The following is a 20,253-nucleotide window of genomic DNA, read 5'->3' on the forward strand; positions in this document are numbered from 1 at the left end:
TCACGCTGCAAAGATGCTTCGTTGGCTTGGAAGCTTATTTGTCCCTAAGCCCCTCATTCATCGGCTTTCCTTCCCACGATGGCCCTGCTAGTTCCTCACTTTTCCCTTCAGTACTTTGAAGGGACACGTGGAAGTCAGTGTCACCAGTGGTACTTTCCGAGCCGACTGCTGCCTGGTGCACGGGGTGATTGCCCTCTGCTCCCCTCTTTCACTCGCCTTCCCGGCTCCGTGACCTCTCAGGAGAGCAGAGAAGGGGAAGGAAGGTCTTCAGCAGGTTTTCGGCCGTTGGTGTTGACTGTTGGGGTTTCTCCTTCAGGACCTGCTCCATTCCTGCTGCATGCAGAGGCTCCAGCCTTTCTTTCGCTTCCTCCTTTTCCTGGACTCTCCCCTTTCCATCTCGCAAGTTCTTGTTCAGGCAGTTCTGGCCTCCCGGGGAAAAGAAGTATCTTCATTCAGCTCGTCTACCATGTCCTCCCAGAGTTGTCCTCCATCCTTGTCTGATGCTCTGAAGATGGGATTTTTGTCAGTTGCTTGGGCAAGTTCGGGAGGCTGGCTCTTCTCTGCCTGCTTCCGAAAGTCGACAGTGTCTTGAAGTGGCACCGCTCAGGTTTGTATCGGTTGGCGACAAGCACAGGTTTGTCGTGTGAGGGGACTGGCCTCCACCCCAGGCGACCTGAGGGCCTCCCCGGCCTGTGGCCTTGGTCCGTTCTTCTCACCCATTCCCGCAGACTTCACTGCACGCAGAACACCGTTTGCCAAGCGCCTTCACGCTTCTTAAGGTGCATCATGTCTTTACTATCAAAACCAGCACCGCAGTACATGCCCGGATCTCCCAGGGAAATGCAGAGACTCGGGCCATGGCTCCAGCTTTCAGAAATCCCCAGCAGGGCACCCGCAGGTGCTCCTAGACCAGCTGGAAAGTGGATCTGGTGGCAGGCGGTAGGCCCTCGTGGCTGCATGGCACGCCACTGCTCTGCCTCTGGGTGCCCGTGTGCTGTGCGGCTCCACAGGCAGCTCAGAACCCTGGGCAATGCTCCATCTCTAAGGTAGACCAGGGCCAGACAAGCAGGGCAGATCAGTTGGGTCAGGGGAAAGGGTGGCCAGGCAGGTGCTAGGAAGCAGCTCTCCCTAACTCTGCCCTGAAACAGAACGTGTGTCACTTATCCAGCACAGGCAGCAGTGGAAGGGGATCAAAGCAGGGCCAGGCCATGTCCCCTTCTGTGCACAAGAGCAAGTCAGGGCAGTGGTGGGGTCCTGTCCCTGCGTGAGCCTCATTTTTCTGATTTAAAGTTTCTTTCTGCTGCAGGAAGCCTGGCGCTGCCCACAGGGTCCCAGGAATCTGCCCCTGCTAAGGTTCTCTCTCGCCTTTGTATGTTGTCACTATAGGGAGGCAGGGGCGCCGGACTGAAGGGTCTCCCCAAATGTATTAACTAAGAGACCTGGATTCCAATCCTAACAAGTCAGGAGAAATCAATCAAAATTGGCAGGTCTTAACATTTCATGGATTTTCTGTAGGCCAGTGTGCCCCTGTTCAAGTGTTCAAGTGTTCCTGGAGGGCGGTGACTCGGCTTTGGAGGTGACACAGTGACATGGTCTCCTTCCCTCATGGGACCCTCCATCTTCAGCCCACTCCTCCCATGACAGTCTCAGGGAGGGTCCCCAGTCCATGGAGCATCTTCAGAAGTGGGCCTCTGGGGAGGAGATGGGTCCTTCCTTGGGCTCCATTTGCCACCTTTCATTTCACTGAACCACATCTCACTCTCTGATCTCTCTTCGGTAGACCCAGCTCAGAGCCTTCTTGTCCATCCCTGGGGCTCTGTCATGAACAACTTGTCCCCAGGCCATTTACTGAGAGGGATACCAGGCAACTGCCAGCTGAAGCCAGCCTGAGGGTCCTCAGGGCTCCACGGGTACAGAGAACAGAGGCTCTGACTAAGACTGGGGGTGCGGGAAGAAGGTGGCCAAACACCCCCAATGGGAGGATTTCTTTTCTTCCTTTCACTGAACTATTTTTTTTAAGAGCATCACCAGTTTAAGGAAAAACTAAGGAGAAAATGCAGAGAGTTCATGTCTGCAAAGGATTATTAGGGAATATAGGAAGAGAAACCTCACCAGTGGCACCGAAGCACATCAACCATTTTAGAAACAACACCTTGGGAGTTTTAATCTTTACACATAACCTTAGCTTCTGAGGTCTCATCCAAACAACAGACCTGCAGCATCCTGTGCAGACTTCCATTTATCTACTTGGGCTGAGCTGACCCCACTGGAAATCGAACATTGCTCCAGATATTGATCCAGTCACATGGACACTGGCAGGGCTCTCTTTGTGTGAAATTTACAGAGGAGCCTGTTCCGGGGAGTTCTTCAGTACAGAAGTATCTGGAGGCTGCTGTTTCCCTCTTGGGCTGGTGGGAAGGGATCCTCCCCCCGGGGGGGTCAGGAATAGCACCTTCACGGTGCCTGTGTTTTCACGGGAGGGCTGGGTGTACTGGGCTCTGCAGCTCTGCTCGCCCGTTTGGCCCGCCGACCCTTACTGTAACGTGACCGCCTAGTCATGACCTTCACGTGCTGCAGTGGTGCTCTGTTCTGCTGCTGCTCTGTCTCTCTGGCCTTAAGCTAGAGTGAACTCACTGAGCACGAGATTCCTTTTTTAAAAAAATCGAACTGAAAGGAGTGTTGTTTGCTCTCTGGCCCTCAAACACCAAGGCACTGTTGTGCTCCTTAAAATTGTAAATTATGTCTGTTTAAGAAAATGTCAGTGTTTTTTAAAACAGAATAACAGTGCTGGAAAAGACTTGGCTGTGCTATTTGTTACCAAAGTTTCATGCAAGAAAAATGATGCATTCATCATTATGAGTGCAGTCAAGGGGCCTAATGACTCAGGCACAATGCCGCTTCAGTTCTTTTAAGTAACATGATGGATTTTTTTTTTCTCCTCAGCAAGTTATCTGAGTAATGTAAAAGCTCATAAACTGAGATCCAGGGAGGCTTTGTCAATAATGCACTATACTTAACAACAATTAAAACGTAAGACACATCTCATATAATTAAATCGATTTTTTTTTTTTTTTTCTGCCAGAAACAAGACTTTTTTTTCAGGTAATGATTGCTTTGGCTGTCTAAAATTGTATTTATTGAGGTGGGGGAGGAAGAGATCTGTTGTTACATTCAGACACCATTTCTTGTGTCTTCAAAATCCAATTCTTAAATAGGCCAATAGGATGATTTTTGAGTAGAGAGGGTAAATAGGTATGGATAATCTGTGCCATCGAGATAGAAGCACTGTGCTGGGAATCATATTATTTAGTGACATAGAATTTCAGCCCTGCAAGTGGCCTCGGATACCTAGGAAGGCAGGGATAATGGTGTTCCCAGTAGGACCAGGCCTCTCATTTTGCTGTCCTGCTGGCCAGTTGGGACCCAGGGCACAGCTCTTAATCTAGCCGTGCACTCTGCGGTGTCATGCAAGCATAACATGGTTACATTTTTGTGTCTAAAATATGTTAAGGTCTGTAAAAACAAGGGACTTCACTTTTTCCATTAAAAATTGCCTTTTAAGGGTAAATGCAACACCATCCCCCCCAAAAGCACATAGCTCCTCTTTGACCCCTGGATAACTCTGCTAAATTGGAATATTTACCTGAACTTTCCTTACTTGGCCTCCAATCATGTTAAACAGCTGTTGGAATGAATACAAAGGGACTTGCCTGACTTTCTAGTAATAACCTTGTTTTTTTTTTTTTTTTTTTTTTTTAACCTTGGTGGCTTGAAAGCATTATTTAGTGAATCAAGTTTTGCCTTTTCCAGCAATGGGAGTGGCTGTTTTTCCATTAAATAGTACTGGGTTTAATGGGGCTAGAAACCCTAGCCACATGGAAATTTCAAAAGAAGAAAGAAAGATTGTTTTCTTTGTATTTCTTTTTTTTTTTCTTTTCTTTTTCTTTTTTTTTTTTTTTTTAAAGCTGCAAGTACTCAGAGCGGACAAGGGTTCTATGCGAGCGGGTGGGTGGGATATAGTTGCTGTGAAATATGATGGAATGTTTGCCGAGCTGTTTTCCATGAGAATCAAAATGTTTCTCTACTCCTACTTCGTTTTCATGGCAGTGGCCTTTTAAAAATAAAGTTGCCTCAGGGGCTGGTGATCAGACTCTGGTGTTGCTCACTTTGGAAGTAATGGCCATAGACTGTGACCAGCCATTCTCATGCTGTGGGCAGAAATGCAGAGAGATATGCTCCATTTCCGACCATGTGGGGATTGAGTTCTGATGCTTTCCAGTATTTGTTGGAGAAATGGATGAGGGAAGGCGAGGGAGAAAGCTTATCTTAATGGAGTACTGCTGCTTTGTTGGCTGGGTTAACATTTATCTCTCTCTGTGTCCAACTCTTGCCTGGAGCTTCTGCTTTTGCTATCACTTGGGCTGGGCAGAGGAGGCAGGGTGGTGTGGTGGATAGAAACAAGACCATGGATTCTGCCCATTTCATGATTGGATTATTTGTTCTTTGGGTGTTGAGTTTAATACATTCTTTATGGATTTGGATACTAGCCCTTTATCTGATGTGTCATTTGCAAATATCTTCTCCCATTGTGTAGGTTGTCATTTGGTTTTGTTGACTGTTTCCTTTGCTGTGCAAAAGCTTTTTATCTTGATGAAGTCCCAATAGTTCACTTTTGCCTCTGTTTCCCTTGTTTTGGGTGACATGTCTAGCAAGAAGTTGCTGCAGCCAAGGACACAGATGTTGCTGCCTGTGTTCTCCTCTAGGATTTTGATGGATTCCTGTCTCACATTAAGGTCTTTCATCCATTTTGACTCTACTTTTGTGTATGGTGTAAGGAAATGGTCCAGTTTCATTCTTCTACATATGGTTGCCCGATTCACCCAACACCATTTGTTGAAGAGACTGTCTTTTTTGCATTGGATATTCTTTCCTGGTTTGTTGAAGATTAGTTGACCATAGAGTTGAGAGTCCATTTCTGGCTCTGTATTTTGTTCCATTGATTTATATGTTTGCTTTTGTGCCAGTAGCATGATGTCTTGATGAAGACCTACAAATGGACAAGAGACACATGAAAAAATGCTCAACATCACTTGGCATCAGGGAAATACAAATCAAAACCAAAATGAGATACCACCCCACACCAGTCAGAATGGCTAAAATTAACAAAGTCAGGAAACAGATGTTGGTGAGGATGCAGAGAAAGAAGAATACTCGTACACTATTAGTGGGAATGCACACTGGTGCAGCCGCCCTAGAAAACAGTATGAAGGTTCCTCAAAAAGTTGAAAATAGAGCTACCCTACAACTCAGCAATTGTACTACTGGATATTTACCCCCAAACTAAATGTAATGATCTGAAGAGGCATCTGCTCCCCAATGTTTATAGCAACAATGTCCACAATAGCCAAAGTATGGAAGGAACTGAAATGTCCTTTGACAGATGAATGGATAAAGAAGATGTGGTATATAAATATAATGGACTACTACTCAGCCATCAAAAAAATGAAATCTTGCCATTTCAAATGATGTGGCTAGAACTAGAGGATATTATGCTAAGCGAAATAATTCAGAGAAAGACCATTATCATATGATCTCACTCATATGTGGAATTTAAGAAACAAAACAGAGGATCATAGGAGATGGGAGGAAAAAATAAAACAAGATGAAATTAGAGTAGACAAACTATAAGAGACTCTTAATCATGGGAAACAAACTGAGGGTCGCTGGAGGGCGGGGTGGGGGCCCGGGGTAATTGGGTGATGGACATTAAGGGGAACATGTGATATAATGGGCACTTCCCTTCCCCTGTACTCCTCTGTTTTGTTTCTTAAATTCCACATATGAGTGAAATCCTATACAATTGGCTTTCTCTCATGGACTTACTTCTCTTAGCATAATGCCTTCTAGTTCCATCAAGAATCTACTTTACATACTTATAGTGACTCTATCAGTCAGTTAATAGTATCCTCATTACACAAGTAAGGAAATCATGAGTTAGAGAATTCAGCAACTAGTCCGGAGTCACACTACCAGATCTGACATCCAAACCAGGCTTTCTGACTCCAAAGCCCATGATCTTGTTCTCATTGTTTATTGACTCACCAAGTCTAAGAACTGATGTTTGTTTAATGTGACGGCAGCCTAATTATTTTAATTATTTGGCCATCTGAAAAATATAGTTCATCACAAATACATATATATATATAATTTTTATTAGTATATATATTTATAAAAATATTTTTCAGCCTTTAAAAATGGGAAAATTTCAGCTTTGTTTACTGAACTTTTAAACTATTCACATTGGTGTATTATGGAAATCCTACCCCTTCTTTATGAAGGGCCAACAATAGTAACCAACTTTTTTATTTTAATAATATAGCAAAGCTCATTTATGATAATTTAAAGTAGTGCCATGCTTAGATAGATCTTTGATGTTTCAGAACAATCTTCAAAATGTAAAATTACCTTGAGTATCAAATTTGAATTTGTTGGGATGCCTGGATGGCTCAGCAGTTGAGCGTCTGCCTTTGGCTCAGGGTGTGATCCCAGGATCTGGGATCCCTGCAGGGAGCCTGCTTCTCCTTCTGCATGTGTTTCTGCCTCTCTCTCTGTCTGTCTCTCTCATGAATGAATAAAATCTTTAAAAAAATTTTTGAATTTGTTAAAAGATGTTAATTCAGGTCCTTAGTTTGGAAAGGTGAAAATGTACTCTTTCAGAGATTACTTGTAGTAATTAACAAGGTGTGTTTTTAAAAACAACAACAAATAAAATAACAGACATTTTGTTGTTTTAATTACTACTATCATGTTTTTTTTGAATTTCATGTTTTCTACCCATGTGCATCATTTTCTGTCTTTAAAACTTACATTAGGAAAAAAAAAAAAAACTTACATTAGGTATATAAAGTCTTTTTTTCTATTATTGGTAGATTCTGCATTAGAAAACTGCCAACTGTTTGTAGCTTGCAATTAATTACAAAAAGATAACTCTGCCATTATTGACTTCAATCTTATAAAACAATGAAACCAAGTATAGAACATTCTAAGTAAATTACTTTTATAGGATTTTTATCTTCAAAATTGAGTGTGACTCCATGGTTTGGTGTGATTAATTAAACCTCATTAGTTTGAACCTTTGATCAAATCAACTAGGTGAATTTATTTTGCTCTGCATTTGACCAAAAGTTTGATGGTAAGAGCCTAAAGTAGATTTTAGGAACAATAATAAAGCCTAGTAAAAATACTAAATAAGGAAGTGTACTCTTATAACTTATCAGTGTTAGAACTTGAAAATATTTAAACTAAAAGCAAGCAAGTAAATAAACAGAAAAGAAAGGAAGGAGTTACAGTGGGATGTATGTAAATAAGCGGTGTAATGTACTAGAAAGAACACTTGGTCCAAGTCAGGGGATGTAGGCTTGTACCCCAGCTTTAGAAATTCCTGTGTGGATTTGCATGAATTTTCCCCAGAGCCTTTGTGCCCTTCATTTGTAAATGGAATTGATTGGGCCGAAACAACGGATGGCTTTGTAATGGTTCTGTAGTAACTACTAAGAGAAGATTATAATATATCCTTTTTACAAAAACTGAAAAACTGGTACAAGCTCTACTCTTGTATGTTTTTTATACCCCTGTTCTGTATAAAGTTCAGTTTGGGATGCAGAACTGTTCTCTGTTCAAAAATCTCTCTTTTCTCACTCTCTCTCTATGTATGCATATACCTATCCTATATCTTGCATTCTAAACAATCACTGAGACAAATTGGCCTGCTCTAATATTTTATGATTTAGGATATTCCTCAGTGTAGAGAAATTCACATTATCCAGAACAATGTATAGATCAAAGTAGTGATCTTGGGGGACCTGGAATCCAAGTGCGTCCAAAACAAATCAGCCATATCACTGAAACCAAGTCAAATTTCTACAATGAGATCATTCATAATTGAATTCTCTGAACATCCATCTTGTCAGAATTTGCCCTGGATTTGACCTGCCCACCTGACATCTGCCCCCTTTCCAGCACCCTGAACATACTCACACTTCCCTTTGTAATGTAACGTGGACCATGCTGTGATTCGAATGTAGATTTCATTGCTCGCTGATTTTAGTTTTTAGGTTTCTAGAAACACTTTTCCAGAATGTTTCCTTCTCTGAACTTGTGTTAGCTGTGATGTTCTTTCACTAAAGCATCATTTATCTCCTTTCAGCATAGGGAGCTCTGTGCTCCTTGGAAATCTTACACCCACTAGCCCTCTTGTACAAATTACATCAACAAGTATTGGCCCGTGGCAGGTGGGATGAAGCACAGTAGGGTGGAGTCTCAGATTGCCTACCTGTGAGAAAGGTGGGAAGAGGAAAGAGAAGCAAGTGAGTGACCACAGGAAGGAAAGATGGGAAATTACCAGATGCATCAATTATAAAGTTCCTGATGGTTGTAGAGGAGTTTAAGTTCCTGTCATCAAGAAGCTTTAAGAATATTTTTGAAAGAAAAAGTGTAGACAAAATAAAATGGTTACATGATTATACAGGTATGTAGGGGCTCACTCTGGAAGTTGGTGGATCATACATAGAGTACTATGAGAGTTCAAAGCTTTGGAGTCGTCTTTGTCAGATGATTTGTGTATGAATGGACACCCAAAGGTAAAACCAAAAAGATTACTCGAGCCGACATCCTTGTCACATCCTTATTTTTATGGAAAATAGTGGTAAAATATCAGGATCTCAAATATTCCTGTTCTGATTAATAGGGTGGAATAACTCATGTTGGAAAGATAGCTGTCCCAGTCAGTGTGGGGAATGCCTTATGGAGTTTTTAGTCTTCAAGATAGGCAAAAAAAGAGAAGGTATCGTAATTAAGGTCAATGGTAGCAGCAGGACCTGACCTGGCCAGTGGTGCTAGATTCAACCCACTCTTATTTCTGTAGGTTTGTTTTGCCTGTTGTTAATAGAAATAATCACTTCTCACACATTTATATTCAAATAGAGACTAAGAAGTTAGTAAATGAATCTATTCACTCAGTTAAGAGAAACAATCCAATTTTCCCAGTGCACATATGTTTGTGGTTTGCCAATATATATATTTTTTTGTCTTTTTGAGAAATACATATACTATAGCTTCAAGGGTGGAAAATTTCACACACTTCTATAGTGAGGAGGTTTAATTGTAACCCTTTTGCCTATGTTTTTGAAGAAAATTTATTTTCTTAAAAAAATAGATATTACCTTGTCACCTAGGAATACAAATAAAATACTCTAAGTATCCTCCTCTAGCCTTTCCAAACAAGAATATCAGGTCACTGGTTCTTTCTGTGCCTCTTCTTGGGGCTCTGCTAATTCTACATAAACACATCCTAGAAAACAGCGAGAGGATATTGCCAGTTATAACCTTCCAAATACATTCCACTTCTCTGCATGCTAGAAAATATTTAAGACAGATTGTATTTTCCCTCTGTGTTTCAGTTTTCACAGTTAATAAGATAGGCATTTTCATGGCTGACTTGCTGTTTTCATGGGTAGCAAATATTCAGATTAGTATTCCAGATACCAAGTTTACCGAATTTTATCCAGAATAGAAAGTGCCATAAAAATGAAAGATTTTACTTCTTGCCATTTATATTGAAAACATCAAAATAGTTCTAATCATATTATTAAGTATGTTATGATTGCTCTGGTAGCTGGTGTTTCTAAAGAAATGTCTTTTGAACCTATTTCTCTTGATGGATTTTCATGCCAAGTAGAAACTGGTGAGATTAAAAAAAAATAATCTCCTAGCATTAATCTCATATTCAAAACTGTAAAATAAAACCTTGCTTCTCACCAGAGAGGAGGCAAGCAGAAGATTCCTAACATTTTCTTAACAATGTTAAGAGTTGCATTTCTTAAGATCTGAATTTATTTGCTATTCTATGATACGTGATCAACCTTTTAAACCACCCACCGAGTACAAGTAGTCAATGGTAATATTGTGTTAGCCACTGGTAGGTTTTTGTAATTATTCTTGTGGAATGAACAGAATCAGTTCAGCTTTAGTACAAAATCTACTTACCTTCCCAACCTCTCTTTTCATGGAGAAAATTGAACCGGTGTTTCACTCATTTCCTCAATTTGATCTGTCCTTAGTCTTATGATATAAAGGATGGCACCATCCTAAATAAGATAAGTAAAGTTCAGGAAAGCGATTAGAAGGAAAATTGAATAAAATGTGGATGCCATGTGAGGGTGGTGATGGAGATGGACATTTCCAAGGGAAATAGTGAACCAACAACATGGAGGTCATGTGGATTTCTGTCATAACTAATAAAGATCAGCCAAAAACTACCAAATGAGTTTCTTTTTATTGTAAATATTATATTCTTAGTAAAAATATGGGGTCATATCATTGTTACATGGGCTTTAAAGCTCCTTGGTAAGCTTAGGAATTTAATTCATTGATTTTAGTATTGTGAAGTGGATGCCCTGTGAATCACAGTTTGAGAGTACCTGCAACAGTATCTAGCACTTATACTGACAGCATGGTTTCCAGGGAAGCTGTCGTCCAATCTCATGCATTGCTCTTCTCCTAATTAGAATTTTCCAGAAAGGTGTATACAGTACATGCAGTATCTAACAAGGTCCTTCTCCTCTCAAACTCACAGGTACATTTGATGGGAGGTGTGAAGATACACAGCTGACCAGCCCAGCTAATGCCACCCAGTGAAATGTTCAATGATGGGTATTGGCTTTAACTATCTTGGTAAGTATTGTTCTGATTGGACTCCAGTCTCAGGCTGGTTTACAGCTGGAAGATAAAACTTTTGCCGAATTACTTATGCAGGACCTTTTTATGGCTCTAATTTTGGTTTGGATCCAGAGCAGGGAATCAGCATGGTGGGATCATTTTTTTTTCCAGAACACTGAATAAATGGAAGAGAAGGTAAATGCCATCAGGAAGGACATACACATTTATTTTTGTTATTTTTTTTTCAGCTTTGAATTGTTTTCAGCTTTATTGATATATAGTTGACAATAAGATTATAAGGCATTTAAAGTATATGGTGTGATGACTCAACATACATGTGTATCATGAAGGGATTCCCACATCCCACAGCTGAATTAGTAACACATTCATCACCTCTACATACATACAAATATATGATTTTTTTGGTGAGAACATTAGATTTTACTCTTAGCAAATTTCAATTATATAATAGAGTATTATGAACAACAGTCACCATGTTTTATGTGAAATCCTCAGACCTTATTTTTAAAACTGAAAGTGTATACCCTTTTATCATCCTCCCCTTTCCCCCCACTGCCAGCCCCTGTCAACTACCATTCTACTCTTTATTTATAGGAGTTCAACTTTTTTTTTTCTTTTTTCTTTTTCCATTTTAGATCTCTATGTACATAATGCCATGAAGTATTTGTTTTTCTCTGTCTGGCTTGCTTCACTTAATATAATGCCCTCTAGTTTCATCCTTGTCACAAACGGCATGGTTTCCTTCTTTTTTAAGGAAATGCACATTTTTTAGAAAGATGTCAGTTAGGATACAACAGTCCCCAGTGTACCTTCAGAAAATTTCTGTTCTCAGAGGCAAACTTGGGTCCATTACCTATGGATTTGTCTTCTCATATTACATTAAAGACAGAGGAAAGAAGAAAAAAATGAATGAATAAATGAATGAAAAGAAAAAGAAGGATGAAAGGAAGGAAAATGGAAGGAAGAAATAAAAGAAGGAGGAAAGGCAAGATATTTAAAAATAAGCTACTTTCTGAAAGTTATCCAAGTAGGTAAATTGTAAAAGCAACATAAAGTCCAGATCTAGTCCATTTACATAAATTAGCATTCAGTTCTTTGTCCATTCATTTGTCAGTTCTGCTACTCCTTCATTCCGCCAGGCATGGCCAAACACTATTAGAAGTGGGATGGAAAAGCCCCTGCCATATAAGGCAATGGTGTGAACCCACAGGAGAGACCCTATCCTCCGTGTGCTTGGAAATATCAGGGTCTCAGCAAAATGACTGCCACGTAATGCCATCCAATTTCTATTATCCATCCACACGGCTCTCCTGATGTTTCAGGGACTCATAGATTATGCCTTTTGTATTTAACATTGATAAACCGGTTAAATGTCTCAGGCTTTGGCTTAAAAAGCCACACAAGATGGGACAGAGCGTGAAAGAGTGTAGTCAGATTCAGAGAGAAAAGCAGCAAGTAGCAGAGTCTCAACAGAGACCTAGTTATTTTCTGTAAGCACCTGGCCCTTGCAAACAACTGCTGTCCTTAGTCAGATGCCCAGCACGTGATGTGGAAAGGCCAGGGCTGGCACCCCGCACAGAGCATCGTGCCTCTTCACGGTGCAGGTGTTCTGGGCCCCCAGGCCCGCCAACCAGCAGTCTGATTCTCTGAAGGGATTACACACACTTGCCTCTTAGTTAAAATGGGACACTTGGGCAGACACGGGATCCTCTGTTGTTAATTTGGTTCTTGCCCTTTTCCTCCCATCCTCTGGTTTGGAAATGAGAGGGGCAGATGTAGGCAACGCAGGCTCTCCGATTCTTGTTTTCCTACTTGTTAAAATCAGCACCCATAGTTTCTGCACAGTGACTACACAACTCTGAAATGATGCATGAAATGGGGGGAAAAAATGGAAACAGTGTTTGCCCTGAGCACCCAGAACACAGACAGAAATTCATACAACAGATGCGGCTAAGTGTCTACTTCACTTGAGCCAGAGTGAAGCTGACTGTGGTCGGTCCTGCTAGTTAGCAGAGTCCAGGCCGAATGGGGGCTAGTCTGTCTCCTTGGATGTAATATGAATCTTCTCCAGCCCTGCCCTTCTTCTAACCCCCCACCCTGAGTGCTTGCTTATCTGTAACCCACGTTGCTTCCCGGTTGTTTGGTTTTATGGAGGCCTTCCCCAAATATTCAGTCCTCCCTTTGTATGCACTCTTTTCTTCTTTTTGCTCTAAGCTTTCTTAAACTTAGTGGCTGCTCAGGAAGTGTGCTGAAGGGAGGCAGAGTGGAAATGGGGTCATGGGACTGATTATTTTTTACGAATATACACTTACCCAGTAGAGAGAGCCATCAAGTGCTACCTGTCTTTAGGTGCTAGGTGCATCCTAAGGAAAGGAAAACTATGTTCTGTCACCACAGTTATGACTGTCAGGCAGTTGTCTCCCAGGAAATACTTGGGAAAGGTCACTTCACTTCCCATTGCACTCCTGCTTGTGAGTACCCTAAAACAGGAATTGGGTTACCCCAGATATCTGTCTCTATTTTCATTCTGTCTCTCCCACTGGAAGAAATTAAAATGTAAGAGTAGGGGATGCATTAGGAGTATATCTTTGAAGTTTATTTGAAATAAAGTAAGATAAAAAATTATGCCTCATTTTAAAGACCTATATATAGCTCAGGGATTTTGCTGTTCAGAGGGATAAATAAGGCTGAGGAAATTGGTTACAATCTCCCCTGCTATTTTTTTTTTTTTCTTCTGTGAATTGTTAGTTGACTTTTGAGAACTTCTGGAGTTTCCAGGAAAAGTTTGGGACTTGACATCAGCACACTGGCAAAGAATTCTGGCCGTGGCACCTACCAGTTGTACAAACTGCCAAAATTAGTTAATCTTTTGAAGGCTCTTTTTTCCTTTTTTCTTTTTTTTTTTTTCCCATAAGATCGGATTGGAACAAAGCCCTTTTGAGAATTTTGTGAATCAAATGAGATGGAGTGTGTTCAGGACCTTATAAAATTAAGCAACTGTGTAGGGAGAAGGTTATTATCTGCTCTATGGTGCTAGCCCCCACTTTAATTTGAGATGGCTAGACTGTAAGAATATTGTTTTAACTTCTTCAAAATTTGCCATATTGGTCCATAACCAAATATTTTCACAGTGAGAGTCTAAAATCAATGTAAAGAATCCATTTCACACTATGGATAGGAGCATGAACTCTGTAGCAGGTCTGAGTTCAGATCCCAATCTTGCTACTTGACTTTGTTTCTTCGTTTATAAAATGTGAATAATAATACTGCCTACCACCCAGGATGGTATAGGGACTCTGTGATGTAGAATGGGGCCTGGCACATGTAATGTGCTCCATAAGCATTGGCTGAAATAAAGAAAATAGAATGTGCTCAAGGCTCTTCTGGCCACAACTGCTCTCAGTACCCTCATCAAGTATGTCATTTGATTTTAGAACTTTTGCACAGAGATTAGTGCTACAAATTTCTTTCTGGTTCCAAGAAGATATTTGGATCCTTTTTATTTTTGTCTTTTCATGCCCAACAAGCCACTTCCCGTGATTCATTTTTATTGGCAATCAGACATGCCGCTCTAATGGCATGGCAAATTTAATCAATTAATGGAATTCAATAGGCCATTTGCAGTTGCAATATTTTGAGAGGCTAATTTTGCAAACACTTGACTACTTTGGAGGATTGTGAGGCAGCCTGAAGTTATGGCACATGCATAACCTCAGTGGAACGAACAGAGAATGATCAATATATAAGTATAATTTTTTTCTCTACCAAATGTCCTTGGACAAGATGCTAATCCCTTACTAACTCAGTGACTGCATCTGAAATTTACATTTTCAAGTTGTTTTCAAAAATAATTTCACAGAAAAAAATTGTTCATGGCTCTTGGTGACATTTGTCATGTATGCCAGTATTTTTCTTTACCATCGTCCACCTCCTTATTCACATGTCTGGGAATACACAACTATGTGTGACAAAAATACTCATCATTGAAACATAAAATATTAAAACAACAATAAAACCAACAACAGCAAGGGTGAAAAAATAGAAGGAAAAGTGTGTGTGTGTGTGTGTGTGTGTATAGAAACAAGGAAAATTGTTAATTATCAGCTATGCTTATAGTATAGAGAATAGTTAATATTAATAGTCATAGAACACTGCTAGCAAAACAAATTTCTTACAACTAACAGCAAGTTAAAAAGTACAAGTTAACTAACTCATATTAAGTGTTAACTAGTTGGCTATGCTTTAACATTTCCCACATATGACACAAATGTAATCTAATATATTTCTTTTGCCCTTGAATTCTCAAACTTTTGTCTGCATCCGTATTACCTGCAAGGCTTGATAAACATAGATCTGTGCACCTGTCTTTAGAATTTCTGATTCAGTGCTTCTGGAATGCAGCCCAAGAATTGGTGTTTGGAAACAGTTTCCTGGTTATACTGATGCTGCTGGTCTGGGGACCACACTTTAAGGTCCCTTGTGCTACTATTCCCTTGTAGCAAAGGGAACTGAATTTTATTGTGACAGACTGTTAACTGCTGTGCCCCCCTGTAAATCACACCTCCTGAGGTCAACTCCCTTTGCATGTGACTTGCCTTAAACAATGGAATGAGGCAGAAATGATACCGTGCCATTTCTGGACTTGAGACTTACAATAGCCTGGCAGCTTCTACTTTTGTGCTTGTGGAAATCAGCCACTGGTAAGAAGCCTTACTTCCCTGAGAACTTCGTGTTTGGGAATGTTCAAGATAAGCACATAGAGAGCTAACCCAGGAACCCTGCCAGCAGAGAGACCGAAGGTCCCAGGCAGACAGCCTCAATTGGGCTCCCAACAGCCAGCCAGCACCAACTTATCTTAGGAAGTGAGGGTATTTTAAACCTGCTTGCCATCAGTCAGCAGTCGGCAGAGCAGAAAAAAACGCCAAGTCAACTGATGATGGTGAGCACTAGTAAGCTATTATTAAGCTCTGGGTGATTTTTTTTTTTTTTTTTTTTTTTTTTAAGGCAGCAACAGAAAATGAAAAAAAATTTTGGTACCTGCAAGTGGCATGTCACCATAACAAAAAGCTGAACCACATGGTATTAATTGGTTTTGGGATTAGGTGGTGGGCAGAACTTGTGAACGGCCTCAAGGAGACTTTCCTTGAGGAAAGTCAGCTGTGCAGGTGGAAGGAAGTTCCTCTTGATCCCTGGAGGAAATGGGACCGACAGAGAAGTGAGTGGGAGACTTCTACCTGTGGTAAGGCAGGTGATATGGAAGATACTCCATCAGGTTGTGGATCTGGCTATGGAGATTGCCAAGCAGAAAGTTGAAAGTGCCAGTGTATTTCCTCTGATAAAGGTAAAAGGCGTGAGATGCAGTAACAAGGAAATTTTAGTTGTCAAGCAAAATTAAAAAGAATTAGAAAGAAGTCAGGATTTGGTTCATTCAAATATAAAGTTGCTTTTCATTCCCAGCTTTTCCATTTGTCAAATAATTCTCAAAATTATAAATGGCCTTAGGGCAAGGATCAAATCAGGTCGTTGTTGACGAAATGTGATGTCTGGTTTAGGGTCAGATCTTAAGGCCATTTGTTAATTCCTTTGAAAGACTTAAAGTGGTGTTTCCTAGATTCTCTCTGCTAGACAACAGGGTTTCTGAGCATCGTAAAAGTTTGCCACACTGAGCTCCTCAGATAAACAAAGGAAGTTTAAATATTATAGAACATTGTGCCATGGCCAAAACTACAGAGGAGTCTTTTTGAAGAGGTATGTTGTAACATTTATGTTTCATAGTAATGGGATTAATGAACTGCAGTGAGATTCATTGGAAATCTACAAAGCTTTTAAGATAATTGTGCTAATAGAAGGATTTCCGATTTGGATTAAAAGGGACAGATACAGTTCCGAATTAAGGAAACTTTGGACCTTTGACATTCTATTGGCAGCAAGTAGATTGAGAAAGCTCCTTATCTACAAATATGGGTTACTTATTATGGAAAAGGAAGGACAGGTCAGAGGATTGTTTTGTGGGGAAACAATCCTAGACCCTGATCAAGGAACTGTTTATGTTTACCCTAACAGATTTCAGAATTTCTTTGACCAATGATACTACGTGCCTTCTGTACCCTGGTTTTGAATGGGAGTTTCTATTATGATTTTCCTATTCCTGATTTACAATTGTGTATTAGGGATGTGAGGGAGGGAAAGTCTATCTCATTTGCTCACAGATCTTCAAATCAAGTGGAGCTACGCCTGATGAACCTTATCTGTGTCTGAATTTAGATGGTGAGTATCTGGACTTTAAACCTAAGACCATGCTGTAATGAGATGAAGTTTTATGGATCATAGAGGGGAGTAAATAGACTTTGCATGTGGAAATGACTTGAATCTTTGAGGTCCAGAGGACAGATGAACCTAAGTCCAGAAAGAGGCCAATTGAGGAAGAACAAAGGCCTTGCTGGCAGCCCATGAGCTTCAAGCTGAGAAGTGGCATCAGTTTCCCAGACTACCAAGTGAGTAGTACATGTGAAAGTATGTACTCAGCCCTAGCTGAGCCACACCAACTGATACCATGTAAAAGACAATTCAGCCCAAATTGCAGAATTATGAGCAAATAAATCAGTGTTGTTTTAACTCCTAGGGCCTAGGGTAGTTTTTTTACATAGCAAGGTATTTGTAATGTTGTCTTTAGAACAAAGACAGATTTGGATTTGCCCTAAAGCCACCACCCACCCCCTTTCCCTTTCCTCTATATAATAGATAATTCTGCTTTCTAGCATTCCTGTCGTCTGAACATTTATGAGTTTTTTTCTAGATGATACAGGCAATTTTCTTCATATTTTCACCCTCCCTGAGCTTTCTATTCATTGCTTGCATAGCAATTAGTGGATACATTTACAGTCATTCACTTTTTTCTGCTTCTATGTACGGTATCTAATATTTGACCTCAAATTCGGCTCCTCCCAGAAACCGAGCCAAATGGACCCTACTAGGAAGTACTGGAATCTGTCTGGTATGATGGGGTTGGCAAGCTTCCTGGCCTCTGTATTCTCTCTGCTTATTTTCCTAGACCAAAAGGATACATGAATGGCATCCAGTAGTGGCTCTACAGTGCCTACAGGACACTGCTGGCCTCTGTCCTGCCATCTCCTGTCCCAGACAACAGGGAATTTATTTTTCTCTCCTTTATTTTCAAGTCCACTGACCTTCCAGTTTTCTTCTTCCAGGACTATATTAACATTCTTCCTGCCTTCCAAATATGGCTCTATTTTATCTTCTAGTGATAAACCTCAATAAATGTTCAGTATGAGATGTATTTGTAGTATTTTAACTTCTCATTCTTTACTTAATCCAGCTTCATTCATTCATATAAGTTCATTTATGTATCTCCATCCTTCCATCCATCCATTTCATATGCTTATCCTTTCTGGATAGCTCTACATATTGAAACAAACATTAAAAAGAAAAGAGTATAATGTCTCAACTGTGATGGATTTTTTTTTAAATCTAGTTGGTTTCAAAAGATCTGAGAGAAATAGATTACTCTTGAACTTTATCACCTTATATTTGATGGGTACTAAAAGGTTTAAAAAAAGTAGCAGAAGGAAAATGGCACTTCTGACACATCATGGAGTTCTTTGTAAGTTTGTTTAATTCTCCACAAATGAATAGATGTGATGTGAAAATGGAATATCATCTCAGTGCTCACTCTAAACCCAGGAAGATCGAGAGAGTCCAGGGAGATTTTGCTTTCTAGATTGGAATGCATTCTCCTGAGTTGAAATCATTCTTATCTTTCTCTCAGTTTCCCTTAGGGGTTTTCTTGATTAGAAAATTGTTCCCCTTAGCCTAAGAGTTGCCAAGAAGAAAGGCAACACGTAAGAGTATCTTCATTGAGAAAGGAAATAAGAAGCTCCTCTAGATAATCACATGAACTAATAGTTTTAAAGACCTAAAGCCATTAAAGAGTTTTTTCTCTAAGAATTGCATTATCCAGTCTCTTAGAGACTCTCAATCTAGGAGACTGACTCAAAGCTGGGGATGCTGGATACAGTATCATAATCGAAGAGGGCCTGTGTATTACTGGTTGTGAAAAATAAATTCTATTTGACTTTTTAAAATGTAAAGGCAGTCAAGTCAATAGAAATATTTTGGTTGTATATCACTATAAACAAACATTTATAAACCTCTGTGGCTTCAAACAACCACCCTTTAATCTCTTCTCATCATGGCACAAGGCAACAGTTTATTGGGATTGTAAGAGGTGTATGGCTCGGCTTGGCCCAACTGGGGTCATATATCTGGGACTTCCATTTTCTCTTTCAACTGGGGAATCAGTTTTCCTCCTGTAGACTCAGGGTTTCTGCTTCTCTGTATGTTCTCTCCACGTGGTCTCATCACATGGTCTCTCTAGCCAGGTAGCCAGACTTCTCATAGGGAAGCCAAGGCTCCCAGGAATGCAAAAGCAGAAGCTTCCAGGCCTTTTCCCTCCTCAGGCCTGGAACTGGGACAATGCTGCTTCCATTGTTTTGTTGTTCAATATAAGGTTCAGACCCAGCCCAGATTTAAGGAGAAGGCATTACCCAAAGGTGTGAATACCAGAAGGTGCAGGCTCTTGTAGGCACTCCAGTGTACCAGAGTACAAAGTGCAATCCACAGTGTTTATCAGTGCAAGTAGCAAGTCTGAAAATGAAGCTTGCAAAACACTCATGTGGTTCCTGCAAAATGTACAGATGGCAAGAAAGGCAGATAACTGTATGATGATGGATGCTAGTCTCCCAAGGATGGACCAAGTAGAAAAAAAAGTGCCCCCGGAGGAAGAAAGACGATTCCAGTGGTCATCTCGAACATTAATTGTTTTCATTGAAGTCATGTTTTCCAATATCCCAGAACAGAGTAGTTTCATCATACTGATCATACTGCTGTGGATTACACTTTAGAAAAATCAGACTCTGAAAGTCAAAATCATATCTATTTCAGGAGTGTGTGCATTCCTGCGAAATTCTAATTCTTGTTGCTGAGTTCTCATAAAGATCTACAAAATAAAAGGAAATAAAGGGCATACTATCCTAACCCAATCTTATGTATTTTAGCTGAAGGCTGCAGCCTTGCAGAGGAAGACAAATACCCAAAGCGATCTTGTACATTGGAGCATCACCATTTATACCTTTTGTTCTCCAGGTTTCTTATGTATTATGCAAGGTCCCTACCTAAAAATGAATTAAAGGGCAGCTGTCAAGATGACAGCTTAAAAAATTATCTTTTCTGCGTTATTTCTTTGAGGTTCAATTGTGTAGTTAAAAAAAAAAGAGACCTGTTTAATCATCTCCTTATCTGATTTACATTATCTCATGGCATGATATTAAAAGAATGACAAGGTAATTCATACTTTTGGGGGTATATTTTACTATCTGTTGCTCTAGGACTAACTCAGTTTTGCAAACTAATATTGGAAGAGGTAGCAAGGAACATTTCAGAGAAAAGGACAACCCTAACCAGATCTTCAGGTTTATTGAAGAATAAATTGTTTTCTTA

General features: G+C 40.2%; 1 long non-coding RNA gene across 1 annotated transcript in view; it reads left to right on the plus strand.

Annotated features, from left to right (window-relative positions):
* LOC119867626 overlaps positions 1-19,945 on the plus strand; it is a 41,036-nt gene extending 21,091 nt beyond the window's left edge. The window contains exons 4-6 of the long non-coding RNA XR_005384183.1: positions 10,634-10,731; positions 17,002-17,231; positions 19,812-19,945. This is a non-coding gene — a long non-coding RNA (uncharacterized LOC119867626). The remainder of the gene's footprint in view (positions 1-10,633; positions 10,732-17,001; positions 17,232-19,811) is intronic.
* The last annotated feature ends 308 nt before the right edge of the window (positions 19,946-20,253 follow it).

This window comes from Canis lupus, chromosome 35, assembly GCF_011100685.1.
Source record: "Canis lupus familiaris isolate Mischka breed German Shepherd chromosome 35, alternate assembly UU_Cfam_GSD_1.0, whole genome shotgun sequence".
NCBI classification, from domain to species: domain Eukaryota; kingdom Metazoa; phylum Chordata; class Mammalia; order Carnivora; family Canidae; genus Canis; species Canis lupus.